At 38.1% G+C, this 18,236-nt stretch overlaps 1 protein-coding gene across 5 annotated transcripts in view; it reads right to left on the bottom strand.

Moving 5' to 3' along the window:
• Positions 1-18,236, bottom strand: part of TPST1 (tyrosylprotein sulfotransferase 1) — a 130,059-nt gene that overhangs the window by 92,162 nt on the left and 19,661 nt on the right. The window contains exon 1 of one of the 5 annotated variants that reach the window (XM_080831012.1): positions 1,096-1,116. The exons of the other annotated variants lie outside the window; for them this stretch is intronic. The gene's annotated coding sequence lies outside the window, so the exon portion shown is untranslated. Of the gene's footprint in view, positions 1-1,095; positions 1,117-18,236 lie in introns of those variants that run through there. 5 annotated transcript variants of the gene reach the window in all.

The raw sequence follows: 18,236 nt of genomic DNA, 5'->3' as shown, positions 1-18,236 counted from the left end.
ATGAGCTTGAGTAACTGGACTTCTTTATTTCTGGGAATGCGTGACGCTACATCTGAAACAGTGTTTGGTAGACTCTAACAGTGTGAACATACACGTATCATACAACCCAATCACTGTACTCCCGAGCAGTTACCCTAGAGAAATGAAATCTATGTTTACACAAAACCTGCACATGAATGTCTACAGCAGCTCTATTCATAATCACCAAAAACTAAAAACAAATACAATGTGTAAATCGGATAAACCATGGTAAATCCCTTGATGGAATATTCCTCAGCAATGAAAAAGAACAAACTCTTGATACACACAACAATGCACATGAATCCCAAAGACACTACATATAACTGAAAGGAAGAAGACTTTCTCAAAACAGTTCTATTCATAAAATATTCTCAAAAGGCAAAACTACAGATCATTGGATGCCAGAAGACTGTAAATTTATTTTTTTTTAAGATTTTATTTATTTATTTGAGAAAGAGTGAGAGAGAGAGCATGAGCAGGGTTGGGGGGAACAAGAAGGAGACAGGAAAGCAAACTCCTCACTGAGCAGGGAGCCGGATGCGGGGCCATCATGACTTCAGCCAAAAGCAGATGCTTAACTGACTGAGCCACCCAGGCTCACAAGACTGTAACTTTAAAGGAATATAACACAATCAAGTTTTCTGGGATGATGGAACTATTTATCCTGTGTTCTGCGTTCTGTGGTAGTTGTTACACAAATCAATATATGTATTAAAATTCAGAGAAATAAGCACCAAAATAAAAAGTCTATTTTACTATATGATAATCTTTAAAACAAACAAACAAAAAATTAATCAAGAGAAATTTGAGAGGACATGTGGGAGACAGGGAAAAATGATTAAAGATCAAAAACAGGAGAGTTTATGATTCTGAATCTTCCAATTAATGTTTCTGATCAAGTATTATTTACTGGTGATAAATTCAGTGGTAATAGGAATACATTAAACAAATGACGGGGTTTACTGACAAGAGCAGAGAAATGATCCTAGAAAAATTTTCTCATGTATTCCATTTTATAAACACTGAGATGAAATAAAAATTCATTTAAGTCTGAACAAAGCAAATAAAACTTACTTAGTGAAGCAAAGAAAAGTGCTCTTAGGGAACCAAATTAACTCTAATAATGGTGGGTTTCATTTTAGATAGTTCTATAGGAATGATTCCTCTAGCACATTTCATTTGTGCTGTGGCAGATGCATAATGCATGCTGTATGAGAGAAGAAAGAGCAGTAATCACTAAGAAATCACTCAAAAATGACAAAGCTTTTTCATAAAATTTAGTACTATACATATCACATTTAACTTACCAACCTCTGACTTCAATATGTAATAAATAAATGAGTCTTTTTCAAAAATTACCTGAGCAACAATTTAAAATTCAATGTACAAAAGCAAGATATCCATAAACCAACTCTTCCCCAAGCACATTATCAGATACAAAATATTCACCAACCAAAAGTCAACATGACAAAAATCACTAAGTTACTATAGTAGCAACCAACAGTATCTGATAACTTTGCATTAAAATATCCCAAATTCTCAGTAAAATATATAAAAAGACAAAAACTGGAAAAATATTAACATATTTATGTGTCCAGAAGCATACTTACAAAATCATCTTAATGGCTGCATAATACTTTACTGAAAGGACCTATAACCAAACTGTGAGTTTGCTCCTTGGTGAGTTACAGGTAGAGACTACACCAAAGTAGAGTTGGCAAACAAAGGAAACTATTTGCAGCAAATAAAGGAAATCACGAAGAATACTTCCAAAGCAGTGAATCCCTGAGCAGGGGTGAGCGGGTTCTTTTTATTTAGGGTTAGGACAAATACTCAAGAAAGGGAAGCTCTGTCATTATAAGGGTGGGCATAAGGTTGCATACATCCTATGTTATGTCATTGAAGCTTGTGCTCCTTCTAGGATGGAGACTTTAACATAACAAGGAAGCAGATATAACCGTTAAAGGGGCTATATGGGCATGCTCTGAGATCTTGTATAAACTGGATGGGGTTTGGGGCTCCTTATCTCAAGGAAGGAATGCAGAGCTTTGCTTGCTTATGAAACAGCACTGGAATTTTTTTTACCACTGATTTATAGTCCCTGATATGGTTAGGCTATTTCCTGGCCTGGTAGACTTAGTTTTTGCATTCCCTTTATTCCCTTAAAATTATTAACTACTGGGGCGCCTGGGTGGTGCAGCCGGTTAAGTGTCAGACTCTTGGTTTTAGCTCAGGTCACGACCTCAGGGTCGTGAGACTGAGCCCTGCCTAGGCTCTAAGCTCAGCACAAAGTCAGCTTGAGTCTCCCTCCTTCTCCTGACCCTTCCACTTAACGCTGGATCTCTCTCTAAAATAAATAAATCTTAAAACGAAAAACAAAACAGAACAAAAACCCTTAACTACTTGGGTTTTTGCATTTCTTTGTAATTCTGATCTCCAAGAAAGTTCTGCAAGAGGTGCGCTTGGGTAAGCAGGGCATAGATCATTGGGTGGGGGGGAGCAGCTGGGGCTTAAAATGGCTTCTCAATGGGGCACCTCAGTGGCTCAGTGGGTTAAGCCTCTGCCTTCGGCTCAGGTCATGGTCTAAGGGTCCTGGGATTGAGCCCCACATCGGGCTCTCTGCTTGGCAGGGAGCCTGATTCCCCTTCTCTCTGCCTGCCTCTCTGGCTACTTATAATCTCCCTCTCTGTCAAATAAATAAATAAATAAATAAATAAATAAATAATCTTTTAAAAAATGGCCTCTCAGTGTCACAAAGGTCATATCTTTCTTTTTCTGGGGACACCTAACTCTTCTGCTTACAGATCTACCAACATTTATTTGGCCAACTCTCTATTATTATTTACTTGTTTTTAAACTTTCATGACTCTAACACTGTGATAAACATTCTTGTATAAACAAACATCTTTGCACATGTGATTATTTTTTTTTTAAGATTTTATTTATTTATTTGGCAGAGATCACAAGTAGGCAGAGAGGCAGGCAAAGAGAGAGAGGAGGAAGCAGGCTTCCCGATGAGCAGAGAGCCCTATGCAGGGCTCGATCCCAGGACCCTGGGATCATGATCTGAGCCGAAGGCAGAGGCTTTAACCCACTGAGCCACCCAGGAGATTATATTCTTAAACTAAAGTTTTGAAAGAGGAATTGCTAGGTCAAAGTGTGTGGAATTCTGAGTGTGGGATATGCTCAATTTTAAAACATTTAATACATATTTGATTCATATCTTTCTCATATCTCACATCCAAATCTGATAAAAATTCTATGGGCTCTATCTTCAAAATATAGTCACAATCTGACCACTTCATTTGCACCACCAGCATCTCTCACCAGGATTATGGAAAGGTATCCTTATTTCTACTTCTGCCCCCTATTCTCAACTCAATAATCAGAGGGATTTTTTTTTTAAAGATTTTATTTATTTATTTCTCAGAGAGAGAGAGAGAGAGAGAGAGCACAAACAGAGCAGCAGACAGAGGGTGAGGAAGAAGCAGGCTCCATGCTGAGCACGGAGCCCGATGTAGGGCTCAATCCCAGGACCCCGGGATCATGACCTGAGCCAAAGGCAGATGCTTAACCAACTGAGCCACCCAGGCACCCCCAGAGGGATCTTTTTAAAATTTAGTCAGAACACATCATTCCTCTGCTCACAGCCTAGTATTGTTTTTCAAAATAGCCTTGAAAAGATTTAAGACATCCAACATTAAATCTGTGTTAAAGTTCTCTTTTTCTATTGATTCTGTCAAGAAATCTCTATAGAGATCAAAAATAACACTGATAGAGGTCAGGACAATATATCTTCTTGTTCAAACTAACTGAGAAGACACCTCTTAAATTAGAAGTTTCTTAAGAACTAAAATGAAGGGGCGCCTGGGTGGCTCAGTGGGTTGAGGCCTCTGCCTTCAGCTCAGGTCATGATCTTGGGGTCCTGGGATCGAGCCCTGAATCGGGCTCTCTGCTCGGCGGGGAGCCTGCTTCCCCCTCCCTCTCTGCCTGCCTCTCTGCCTGCTTGTGATCTCTCTGTCAAATAAAGAAATAAAATCTAAAAAAAAAAAAACCAAAAAACTAAAATGAAAGCCAACTCCTTCTTTACTAAGGATAATGTGGAAAAACAAAGCCTTATGACATATCCGAGCATACTTAATAATTGTGTCAACACAATTTGGATTTTTTTCAAATTTTCACTTTTAATGTATTTTAAATTAAATATTGTCTTCCCCAACACATTAGGGGGGAAAGAAGTATGTTCTATGTCTCTTCAACATGTTTGAATTCAGGTAAGATGCTGGTCAAAGACCTTGTAAGGGATATTAAAATTGGAAAGAAAGGGATTTTGGGTTTCCCAGAAACATTCTCACGCTTTTCACTAAGCTTATGAAGCCTACTTTTCCCTCTGTGCATGTTTCTTAATTTGAAGAATCACATAATCAGACAGCATCAGTGCTAAGAGGGGCCTATTTGATCCAATGTTCTCATTTTATAGATACACAAATGGAGGACCTAAAAACACATTTTCCTCACCAATTCTCTAAATCTTACCCATTCTTTTTTTTTTTTTAAGATTTTATTTATTTACTTGGCACAGAGAGAGACAGCAAGTGGGGGAACATAAGCAGGGGGAGTGGGAGAGGGGGAAGCAGGCTTCCCACAGAGCAGGGAGCCCAATGTAGGGCTCGATCCCAGGACCCCGGGATCATGACCTAAGCTGAAGGCAGATGCTTAACGAGTGAGCCAGCCAGGCGCCCCTAAATCTTACCCATTCTTCAAAGGTTGCTTTTAATTTTATCACGTATATTTTATTTACACCAACAGTTTAAAAAAAAAGATTTTATTTATTTATTTCATAGAGAGACAGCGAGAACAGGAACACAAGCAGGAGGAGTGGGAGAGAGAAAAGCAGGCTTCCCGCCAGTGCAGAGAGTCTGATGTGGGGCATGATCGCAGGATTCTAGGATCATGACCTCAGCTGAAGTCAGATGCTTAACGAATGAGTCACCCACACGCCCCTACTCCAAAAGATTTAAGCTCAGAAATTCAAAGTCCTTGTCTAGGTTTCATCCCCCTACCAAAGCATGAGTAACAGAGCATGAGGTCACATTGTACACTGAGTCCTCAAAAAGCATTAGTAAACTAACCAAACTGGGAAGTACATTGCTCTAGACAAGAGATGCTGTGGAAATGAGATCTCTATTCACACCTTGATATGAATTCTCCTCACTCTTTTTAAAAAGTAGCCCTATAATTTAAGTAGAAAGTACATCAAAAGCTGGTCTGACCATTATCCTTATATATTCAACCACTGTGCACATGCACATACACACACACAAAGACACACAAAAGCACATGTATCCACACACAGAGACCTTTGTCTATTTCACTAATTTTCAAACAAAGTAGTATCAGTATTTTCTCAACTGGGACATTCACAGAGCTGAGGCTGAGCTAGAAGAGAATACAAAAAAGTTCAGTCTTGTTTTTGTCTCCAGGGGAAAGAAAAAACATTAAACACTGCAACAAACATATCTGCAAAATCACTATTAATAGGACCACTGTTTCTCAGCAAGCCAAATGCAAGACTTCCAAAAATGAAAGACTCTCTAGAGAAGAGAGTGTTAACATTATACTTCCCTACTTAAATCTTTACAAATTTTATAAAGATTTCTAATCAAAAAGAGTGAACAGTAAACCGAAGTAGGGGTATAGAGGTCAGTAGTCAGAAAGGCTGTACCAAACACTCAGTGCACATAGTCCCAGGCATGAGCACTCATGAGCACATACATCACACCCTGCTTTTATAATCACAAAGTGGCCATGTGCTAGATACAAAGAGATGATGAGCAAATGCCCTAGGAAAAGATAAATTAAACAAAGTAACGATCTCCTAAACTGTTTCTTTACAACGTTACCCATTAGCTCCTCTTATGCCTATTCAACCAACATAGCAAGTAGCAACAGCCAATGCCATTTTGCCTGCTGTCTAAACTCTGTTCCACAGTTGGTTTCTCTATTCCCTAAATTTTTTAGCAAAAGAAAACATAAGTATATCATGCCTTTAAACTTGTCAATTAATATGTTTCCAGGGGTTAATTTAAATTACAGCTTTGCCATTCTACAGAAACTTCCAGTAAACAAACAACTGTCGCAAGACCAATTCTCATGTCAGCACATAGAGCTGGGGGAACACCTTTTTCTTGCCATACATTGGGGTCTGCAACTAGAACCACTGACAACAAATGGCAAATGGCAAAAAGAATATGGTATACACAGCTGATGGTCTTTGGGAAGTCTACTGGAACCCACTTTCTTAAAGGAGCAGTGTTCTGGGATTTTGTTTTCAAAAAACCCCATGGTCAAGAGGGAAAAGAGCCAGTCAAACACAAAGAACTGGACCTAATCCCTATGACATAAATAGACACAAGAGGGGGTGCCTGGGTGGCTCAGTGGATTAAGACGCTGCCTTCGGCTCAGGTCATGATCTCAGGGTCCTGGGATCAAGCCTCGCATCTGCCTCAGCATCCCTGCTGAGCAGAGAACCTGCTTCCCCACCCCTCTCTGCCTGACTCTCTGCCTACTTGTGATCTCTCTCTCTGTCAAGTAAATAAATAAAATCTTTAAAAAAAAAAGACACAAGAGCACAAGTTAAACTCAAACATAACATTTTCAATGGTTCCAGTGAAATAAAATGATGTCTGGGAATTGCTTCAAAAATATCTGACAGCAGATGTATGAGTAGGGAGGGGAGTTATATATGAAATCAGATGGCTATGAGTTAATAACTACTAAAGCTCAGTGATGGGTACCTGAGGACTCAATATCATTTTCCCTATTTTTGGATATGACTGAAATTTTTCATAATAAATGGTTAAAGTGAAGTAAAACAAAATATAAAGTTTAAGTTGCAAATTCTAACCTTCTCGGATCTGTAAGTCAGAGTCATTATAGGCTAACCATTCTTCGAGATTATTCATTCATGTTTCTCATCTATGTATACTACCCTTGAGAGGGAACACACACAAAAGCAAATTTGCTCAAATTACATACTTTCATTCAATAATTCAATTATATAATGTTTCTACTAATCTCCTAACTTTTAGAATTAAGAGGAGAAAAAAAGCAGGCATTGAATTAATGTAATAATAATACTAAAAAAAAAAAAAAAAAGCCTAGTGTATTAGACCTGGGCTCTAATCCGAAATCCATTTTTTTTTAAGTTTATGAAACTAGTAGTTAAATCATTGAGTATCAGTTTCTTCATCCGTTAAATGAGGATGATAATGATAATGAATTCTCTTTTGCACTTAAAGTAGAAATTATAAAAAGAAGACTGAAGAAAAAATGCAAAAACATTTTAAAAATCTGCAAGTTCTCTTTTTCTTTCACAATGCTGCTAGAAGAGTCAAGTGGATAATGTGTTTTAAAGGGTTTTTAAAGAACAGGGGCCTGAAACAAGATGAAGCCAAGGAGGTCCACACCAAGGCACACAATAATTAAAATGGCAAAAATTAAAAGATAAAGAGAGAATCTTAAAAGCAAGAAGAAAAAAGCAGTTACATACAAGGGAAACCCCATAAAGCAATCAGTTGATTTTTTAGCAGGAACTTTGCTGGCCAGAAGAGAATAACATGATATAGTCTAAATGCTGAAAGGAAAAACCTACAACCAAGACCTAAAGACATAGACAGACTGAAAATGAAGAAATAGAAAAAGATGTTCCATGCAAATGGAAATGGGAAAAAAAAAAAAAAAAGCTGGGGTAGAAACACTTATATAAGACAAATAAAACTTTAAGACAAAAACTGCAGCAAGGGGGCACCTGGGTGGCTCAGTGGTTTAAGCCTCTGCCTTCAGCTTGGGTCATGATCCCCGCGTCCTGGGATCGAGCCCCGCATCGGGCTCTCTGCTCAGCAGGGAGCCTGCTTCCTCCTCTCTCTCTGCCTGCCTCTCTGCCTACTTGTGATCTGTCTGTCAAATAAGTAAATAAAAAATCTTTAAAAAAAAAAAAACTGCAGCAAGGAACAAAGAAGAGCATTACATAATGATGAAGGGATCAAAATCAATCCAACAAGAGTACACAGCAATTCTAATTATCTATGCATCCAACACTGAAGCACCTAAATAATAAAGCAAACATTAATAGACATAAAGGGAGGAACTAATAGGAATACAAGAATAGTAAGGGATTTTAATACATTTTCATCAATGGATAGGTCATACAGGCAGAAAATCAATAAGGAAACAGTGGCTTTGAATGATACATTAGACCAGAAGGTCTTAATAGAGAGATACAGAACATTCCATCCAAAGACAGCAGAATACATACATTCTTTTCAAGTGCACCTGGAACATTCTCCAGGATAGATCACATTCGGCCACAAAACAAGTCTCAATAAGTTTTAAAAGACTAAAGCAATACCAAGCATCTTTTCCAACCACAATGGTATGAAACTAGAAATCCACCACAAGAAAAGAACTAGAAAAACACACAACCACACGGAGGCTTAACAACATGCTACTTAACAACCAATAGGTCAATAAAGAAATCAGAGGAAACAAAAAAATACATGGAGACAAAAACGGAAACACAATGGTCCAAAACTTTGGGATACAGCAAAAGCAGTTCTAAGAGGGAAATTTATAGCAATACATGCCTACCTCAAGAAACAAGAAAAATCTCAAATAAACAATCAAAACTTACACCTAAAGAATTATGGGGAAAAAAAGAATAAAGCCCACAGTTAACATAAGGAAGGAAATAATAAACAGCGAAATTAATTAAATCAAGACAAAAAACCCACAAAAGATCAATGAAACCAAGAGCTGAATCTTTGAAAAGATAAGGAAAATTGATAAACCTTTAACCAGACTCTTCAAGTAAAAAAAGAGGAAGAACTTATATATATAAAATGAAAAATTTAAGAGGACAAATAACAATCAACACTGCAGAAATACAAAGGATTATAAGAAATTACTATGAAAAGTTATATGCCAACAAAACAACCTAGAAGAAATGGATAAGTTCCTAGAAACAAACAATTTTCCAAAACTGAATGATGAAGAAGTAGAAAATTTGAAAAGACCAATTATAGTAACAAAATTGAATCAGTAATCAAAAACTCCCACCACACCAAAGTCCAAGACCAGATGATTTCACAGGTGAGATCTACCAAATGCTTAAAGAAGACTTAATACCTATTACTCTCAAACTATTCCAAAAACAGAAGAGGACGGAAAACTCCCAAATACATTCTAAAAGGCCAACATTACCCTGACCCAAAGCCAGACAAAGACATTACAAAAAAAGAAAACTACAGACCAATATCTCTAGTGAACATAGATGCAAAAATCGTTAACAATATATTGCCAAACTAAATTCAACAACACAGTAAAAAAATAATTCACCACAATCAAATGGGATGTAAAAAGGTTCAGTTAAAAAATGTAGGGTGGGGGCGCCTGGGTGGCCCAGTGGGTTAAAGCCTCTGCCTTTGGCTCAGGTCCTGATCCCAGGGTCCTGGGATGAGCCCCACGTCGGGCTCTCTGCTCAGCAGGGAGCCTGCTTCCCCCTCTCTCTCTGCCTGCCTCTCTGCCTGCTTGTGATCTCTGTCTGTCAAATAAATAAAAATTAAAATTAAAAAAACTTAAAAAAAAATGTAGGGTGCCTGGGTGGTTCAGTCAGTTAAGCGTCTGCCTTCAGCTCGGGTCATGATCCCAGGGTCCTAGAATCAAGCCCCACATCGGGCTCCCTGCTCAGTGGAAACCGTGCTTCTCCCTATCCCTCTGCCTGCCACTCCCCATCCTGTGCTCTCTGTCAAATAAATAAAATCTTAAAAAACAAATTAAAAATGTGATACATCATATTAACAAGAGAAAGGATAAAAACCATCATATCAATAGATTCAGAAAAAGCATTTGACGAAATAGAACATCCGTTAATGATGAAAACGCTCAACAAAGTGGATCTAGAGGAACATACCACAACATAATAAAGACCGTATGTGAAAAACCCACAGCTAACATCATACTCAATGGTGAAAAACCAGGAGTTTTCTCCTAAGATCAGGAATAAAACGAAGACTCCCACTCTCATCATTTTTATTCAACATAGTACTGGAAGTCCTAGCCATAGCAATCATAAGAAAAATTTAAAAAATTCAAACTGGTGAGAAAGACATAATACTGTCACCATTTGCAGACATTTCTATATATAGAAAACCCTAATAAATCCCTCAAAAAACTATGAGAACCAATAAAGGAATTCAGTAAAGTTGCAGAGTACAGATTTAATACATATAATCTGTTGCATTTCTATACACTAACAACAGTTAGTATTAAAAGAAAATAATCTCATTTACAATTGCACCAGAAAGAATAAATTACCTAGATGTAAATTTAACCAAGGAAGAGAAAGACCTATACTCCAGAAACTGTAATACATTCATGAAAGAAACTGAAGACAACACAAACAAACATAAAGACACAACTATCCTCATGGACTGAAGAGTTAATATTGTTAAAGTTAGAATGTCCATACCACCTAAAGCAATCTATAGATTTAATGCAATCTTTATCAATATACTAATAGTATATTTCACTGAACTAGAACATCTAAAAATTCATATGGAACCATAAAAGACCTGAAAATAAATAAAGTAGCCTTAAGGAAGAACAGAGCTGGAGGTATCACAAATCTCAGATTTCAAGATAAACTACAAAGCTATACTAATCAAAACAGCATGGTCCTGACACGAAAAAAGACATATGGATCTGCATATAGATCTGAATGCAACAGAATAGGGAGCCCGGAAATAAAACCGTGCTTACACAGTCAATTAATCTATGACAAAGGAGGCAAGAATATATAATGGGGGAAAGACAGTGTCATCAATAAATGGTGATGGGAAAACTGGATAGCTACCTGCGAAAGAATGAAACTTTCTTATTTTTCTCACTTTCTTACACTATACACAAAAATAAACACAAAATAGATTAAAGACCTAAATGTGAGACCTGAAACCATAAAACAGCTAAAAGAAAACATAAACACCAATTTCACGGACATTAGTCTTAGCAACATATTTATGGATATGTCTCTGCAGGCAAGGGAAACAAAAGCAAAAATAAACTATTGGGACTACACCAAAATAAAAAGCTTTTTCACAGCAAAGGAAACCATCAGCAAAACAAAAAGGCAATGTACTGGATGGAGGAAGATATTTGCAAATGATATATCCAATAAAGGGTTAATGCCAAAAATATAAAAAGAACTTATGCAATTCAACACCAAAAAGAACAAATAAAAAATGGGCAGAGGATATGAAGACATTTCCCCAAAGAAGACAAACAGATGACCAACAAACACATAAAAGATGCTCAACATCACTACATTTTCATCATAGAAATGCAAATTAAAACCACGATGGGATATTACCTCACACCAGTAAGAATGGCTACTACCAAAAAGATAAGAAACAAGTGTTGAGTGAGGACGTGGGGAAAAGAGAACCCTCGTGCACTATTACTGGGAATGTAAATAGGTACAACCAATAGGCAACCACTGTGGAACACTATGGAGGTTCCTCAAAAAAATTAAAAACAGAGTATCATTTAATCCAGTAATTCCACTACTAGGTATTTATCCAAAGAAAATGAAATCACCCCTATGTTCATTGCAACATTATTTCTAATAGACAAAATATGAAAGCAGTCTATCAACAGATGAATGGAAAAGATGTGGTACATACATATAAGTATGTATGTGTGTTTGTGTATGTGTGTATGATGAAATAGTAGTCAGAAAAAAAGAATGAAATCTTGCCATTTGCCACATGGATGGACCTAAAGGGCATTATTGTAAGTGAAATAAATCAGACAGAAGAAGACAAATAACCATGTAATTTCACTTACACAAGGAATGTAAAAAAAAAAATGAACAAACAAAAACAGACTCCTAAATACAGAGAACAAACTGGTGGCTGCCAGAGTAGAGGGGGTTGGAGGGATGGGCAAAACAGGTGAAAGGAATTAAGAAGGTAGAAACTTACATTTATAAAATAAGTCACAGAGATAAAAAGTACAACATGCTGAATATAGTCAATAATTGTAATAATGTTGCATGGTAATGGATGGTGACTACACCTATCACTGTAAGCACTGAGTAATTCATAGAACTGTCAAATCACTATGTTGTGGGAAAAGAGAGAGACAGAGAGAGACAGAGAGAGAGAAAACAAGAAAAAGACTCTTAATTAAGGAGAACAAACTGATGGTTACCAGAGGGGAGGCTGGTAGGGAGGATGGGTTAAACAGGTGACGGGGATTAAGGGAAAGTGCACATCATGAGCACTGGGTGATGTATGAAATGGCTGAATCACTACATCATATACCTGAAACTAATACAACACTGTATGTTAACTGAAATTAAAATAAAAAAAATTTTTTTTAAAGATTTTATTTATTTATTTGACAGACAGAGATCACAAGTAGGCAGAGAGGCAGGCAGAGTGAGAGGGGGGAAGCAGGCTCGCCGCTGAGCAGAGACCCCGATGGGGGGCTCGATCCCAGGACCCTGAGATCATGACCTGAGCCGAAGGCAGAGGCTTTAACCCACTGAGCCACCCAGGAGCCCCTAAAATAAAAAATTTTTAAATCACTACGTTGTACACCTGAAACTAACACAACATTGTATGTCAACCATACTTCAACAATTTAAAAAAAAGACCACGGGCTGTGGCACCCTTCCCGGCACTTCTCCCAGGCAGCCTGCCGGCATTCAGGACCGCTCCTCCATCCACACCTCCACACTTGCACCTCCACACTTGCCCTCTAGTCATGCTGCCACCTCCCATGTCATACCCCTTTCTCTGTTTTAGACATGTCTCCTCAGTGTTCTTCTCCTATCCTCCTTACCCACAGAATCAATTGTTCCAACTTCTGTAACCTCAAGCACTCGGTAACATATACATTGGTTTGCACACTCATGCACTGTATGATGGTTAGTTTACCCCACTAGATTATAAACTCCTTTAAAGCACAAACTAAAATACTTTCATTATCATGCAGTGAATGCATGAATATCAGATAAGATATAAAGCACGGAAAATACAGATGAATAATAAACACCTAGTGAAATTTTTTCAAATCTCTGTAAAATACCTACAGTGTCATGTGAAACAAAGCAAATGTTTAACAAATGTCAAAAATGAAGCAAGGAACTACAAATAAACAAAAACAAAGTAATCTGGAAGTCATAAAAATTTTTACAATTTCGATCATTATCCCAATAGGATTTTTTAAACTGAATGTACAACATTTACAGCAGGTTAAAAAAAATAGTTTTTCCAAGACTTTGGGAAAAGGGCCACACAAATATTAAAGTATTGACAAAACTTTTAACTGTTATGATACTAATAGTAAAGAAAATATAGCCTCAACTATGTACACAAATATATTTAAAAAACATCACAAACTGGGGCGCCTGGGTGGCTCAGTGGGTTAGAACCTCTGCCTTCGGCTCAGGTCATGATCCCAGGGTCCTGGGATCAAGCCCCACATCGGGCTCTCTGCTTAGCAGGGAGCCTGCTTCCTCCTCTCTCTCTGCCTGCCTCTCTGTGATCTCCATCTGTCAAATAAATAAATAAAATCTTTAAAAAAAAAAAACCATCACAAACTATGTACACAAAAAACATCATAGCTATGTACACAAATTTAATATGTTTCAAAAACATCACAAAACAGTGACAATTGTCTAATTTATGGTACTGGGTTCCCTCATCCACATTTCTACACTCATTCTGCTTCATCTATAGCTACCTTCTACTTATGTTCCGACGCCTGCAACCAAGGCTTCTATCCCAAATCTCAAACCTTGCAACCAAGGCTTCTAACCCAAATCTCATTCAAAGGCATCTCATTCAAACTCAACTCTTTCTGTTTTATGTTCCACTGGCAGGTCAAATTCAAGGAAGACCAAATGGAACGCATCTTCCCCAGTAAATCCCTCAACCTCTATTTCTTCTACTGAGAAGTGGGCATCCTCTCAGACGCCCACGTTAAAGCCTTTTTGCAATTTCTCCCTTAACCTCCCATGGGTAACCTGTGAAGGGCGGTCAATTCCTCGTGCTTCACGTCCCGTGAATCTATTCTCTTCCCTTTCCCTCCCCTGCTGGCAGGACCTTCGCCCTCACCCTCACACTTCCTCACAAGCGTCACTCCATAGCCGGATAACTGGTACTGGCTGACCTTCATTATCCCGTTTCAGAACTGATCTTTGTAAAATGTAAATATACTTATGACACTCACCTGCTTACAACCTTTCAAGACCTTCTACTTTCTCAAAACAATATCCTCAGCACAACATATAAGGCCCTTCCTGATCTAGCCCTTAGCCTCATCTTTCATCACTCTTTGACACCCCCCTACACGCACACACACACTCACCCAGTGTGGCCTGCACCACTTATAACTCTCTTTCTTCAACATTCAGTTTCAATGAGAACTCTTCTAGGAAGTTTTCCTGACAGCTTTCTGTCTCATATGACATAGGTGTCCTTCATAGCACCCTGGTACTTACCCATATCATCTTACTTCTTATATGGTTAATCTGATTGTTTCTTTAGTGGATTGTGAAGTTCTTGAAAATAGGGACTTCTGATACGTCAATGGTTTGTTGTTGTTTTTTGTTCTTGAAAATAGGGACTTCTGATACATCAATGGTTTGTTGTTGTTTTTTTTAAATTAACATATAATGTGTTATTTGCCCCAGGGGTACAGGTCTGTGAATCATCAGGCTTACACATTTCACAGCACTCACCATAGCACATACTCTCCCCAATGTCCATAACCCAGCCCCCCATGCCTTCCCTCCCCAAACCCCCTGCAACCCTCAGTTTGTTTTGCGAGTTTAAGAGTCTCTTATGGTCTGTCTTAAGTCAATGGCTTCTTGATCACCAATAAGTTAAAGTAACTAAATTCTGTGAGAGTTATTTAGTTGTAAGTTCTTGGAAGGTACTGACAATACCATCTTTTCAGTCTCCCCTACAGCATTTAACAAAATATTTGCATATTGAGCACTCAATAAATATGCACTGAGTGGCTCCACTAAAACTCTTTCTCACTGAAACCTCTGACACCTACCATTTTCCTATGAATAGAATACTAATCTCTCCCTTTCCAACGTTAAAATACAGTTTTTCACTATGTTCAGAAAGACTGACGTTACAAAACTCACCTTTTTTTTCCCCTCCGACCGTTGTTCTTCTAATCCATTCTGTTTGTTGATCGGTATTTCATCTACCTCTTACTACTTCACACTCTCATTAATGAATGAATCAAATCTTATTTCTTTTAATCCCTTAGACTCCGTGCAAAAATCAGAAAGTAAAGTAATATTTCTGTCTTAGAATCACTGAACATAAGAGGAACCTGAAGCTCAAAAAGGATAACTCATTAAGTATCTATCAATACTTGGCAAATCATTGATCAAGTTGAAACCCAGGTGTGGATCTGAAACTGCGACAGCTATTCCAGGGTGCTACCCGTGCAATAGCTTTGTTTCTTGGCAGGAACAAAAAGCCATGTATGCAACAAGTATGGTTCAAATTAATTGAATATAAGACCATGTAATATCGCTACAAGACTTTCATTAGCAAGCATATGTTTTAAAAAATATACCAAGCTTCTGAATTATCTGATTATCAACATCTCAGATCTAATGAGATGATCGAAGAAAACTCTGAATGCATGTATGCATTGTATTTCATTGCATTAATGAGCATCACTCGCACATTTACATACTTTCTGCTAATCCCTGAAGGGATCATCTAGATGGGATTAAGAATGGAGAACTAGGGCTGGTCCTAAGAGATAAAAGATATATATGGAGGCTAGAAATTAGCCTGGCAATTAGCCCAACCTTTCCTGTGTTTTTTATCATTTAGTTTGATTTTAGCACAGTCACTCTCACATGTAAAGAAGTTCCACTTCTGTCATGAGATATTATGTCTATGACACCGGGTGGTGCAGTCAGTTAGGTGTCTGCCCTTGGCTTAGATCACAATCCCAGGTTCCTGGGATGGAGCCCTGCTGCTCAGCGGGAAGCCTGCTTCTCTCTCTCCGTTTCTTTCTTTTTTTTTTTTTTTCAAAGATTTTATTCATTTATTTGACAGACAGAGATCACAAGTAGGCAGAGAGGCAGGCAGAGAGAGACAGGAAGGGAACCAGGCTCCCTGATGAGCAGAGAGCCCGATGCAGGGCTAGATCTCAGGACTCTGGGATCATAACCTAAGCGGAAGGCAGAGGCTTTAACCCACTGAGCCACCCAGGCACCCCAGCCCCCTGCTTGCTTTCTCTCTCTTTCTCTCTCTCTCTCTGTAAAATAAATAAATAAAACCTTTAAGGACCAAAAAAAAAAAAAAAAAGGGCTGGGCCTAAAACCTCTAACGAGAAACTATAACAATCTCAATTGGAAAAACTGATTTTTCTCCTTTATCATTTTGTATTCTTGTACCTCTTCAAAGACTGTGTTTGTACAGCCATATATTACTTAAATTATTTAAATTTTCCAGAATAGATAATTTCCCTGGGTTCAATAATGAATGAATAAAATGTGATCCCAGTAACAATACCTAAAATGTAGAACATTCTTGCTACAAAACCTCTCTCCTACATTCCAATTAAACAAGCATTTATTGAACATATAAGTAACTACGATTCATCACCTGCCTTCAAAGAACTAACTTAGCAGGGGAAGAAAATAAGAAACTATATATATTACATGATATAATAATAAAAAGGTCACATAAAAGGTATGAAAAAAAGACATAAAGGAATTTAAAGAAAGGATTACATGCATGGGCTCATAAAAAGGTAGGGGAAAAATGACATCAAAGAATAAATCTTAGAAAATAAGCAGGACTCCCATTGTGGGAATGAGGGAAGAAAGAATATTTTGAGCAGAGAAAATAAGATAACAAGAAGCTCAAAATGGAAGAAGACAGCACATATTCAGAGAATATTAATTAGCTTAGCCAGAGTGTAGGGGAATAATAGCAAACAAAACTGGAAAAACAGAACTGCTTAATCTCAGACTTGTCAATGACCTAAACAAATCTGCTAAAATGTAATACATAAACCCTATTACATCAATGCTAAAAACAAAACAAAACAAAACAAAAAGGCTGGAGAAAACACACCTAGCATGGCAAAATAAAGACCTAAAATAAAAGTCTGATCCTCTGTAATAGTAATGAGAACAATGGTAACAACAGTCAAAATCAACTCTTTCAAAAATCTAAAGATTTACCAAAGACTTGCAACAATCCAAGAAATATTTATTCAGGAAAAATAGCTGACTTTCAGTAAGCACAGAGAGCTTTATGTCATTTTAATTTGCCCTATCCCCCTCTCTTCAACTCTATGGAAGCCTTGGAAACCAACAACCTGAAAACATGGTAGATGTGAACAACAGCACTCTAGTACCTGCTTAACGGGGCAGGAGAGGTTAGGAGCTCCCCCTAGAACCACATCTCTGGATTAACTTGTCTAGCAGCTTACTGGAAAAGCTTCATACTCAGGGCTTACATTCAGAGGACACCCCACCTCACCCCACACCCCACACCCCCCCACCCCCGCAGGAGGAACCATACTGCCCCCAGGACTTTTGTTAAAAATAACCAGAGACTTGGGATGCATGGATGGCTCAGTGAGTTAAGCCTCTGCCTTCGGCTCAGGTCATGTTCTCAGGGTCCTGGGATCAAGCCCCCAATCAGGCTCTCTGCTCAGCGGGGAGTCTGCTTCCCCCCCCCCCCCGCCTGCCTCTCTGCCTGCTTGTGATCTCTCTCTCTCTCTGTGTCAAATAAATAAATAACATCTTAAAAAAAAAAAAACCAAACCCAGAGACACTTGCTTAATGTCACAGCTGTTGGCAAGTGACAAACAGTTAAGGCAAACAATACATTTCATCAACAATCTTAAAAGGAAGGGCGCCTGGGTGGCTCAGTGGGTTAAGCCGCTGCCTTTGGCTCAGGTCATGGTCTCAGGGTCCTGGGATTGAGCTCCACATCGGGCTCTCTGCTCAGCAGGGAGCCTGCTTCCTCCTCTCTCTCTCTGCCTGCCTCTCTGCCTACTTGTGATCTCTGTCCATCAAATAAATAAATAAATAATCTTAAAAAAAAAAAAAAGAAAGAAATTAGCAAGTCTTTAAAAAAAAAAATCTTAAAAGG

Source organism: Martes martes (genome assembly GCF_963455335.1).
Source record: "Martes martes genome assembly, chromosome: 18".
NCBI classification, from domain to species: Eukaryota; Metazoa; Chordata; class Mammalia; order Carnivora; family Mustelidae; genus Martes; species Martes martes.
This window is presented reverse-complemented; position numbering and strand designations above follow the sequence as displayed.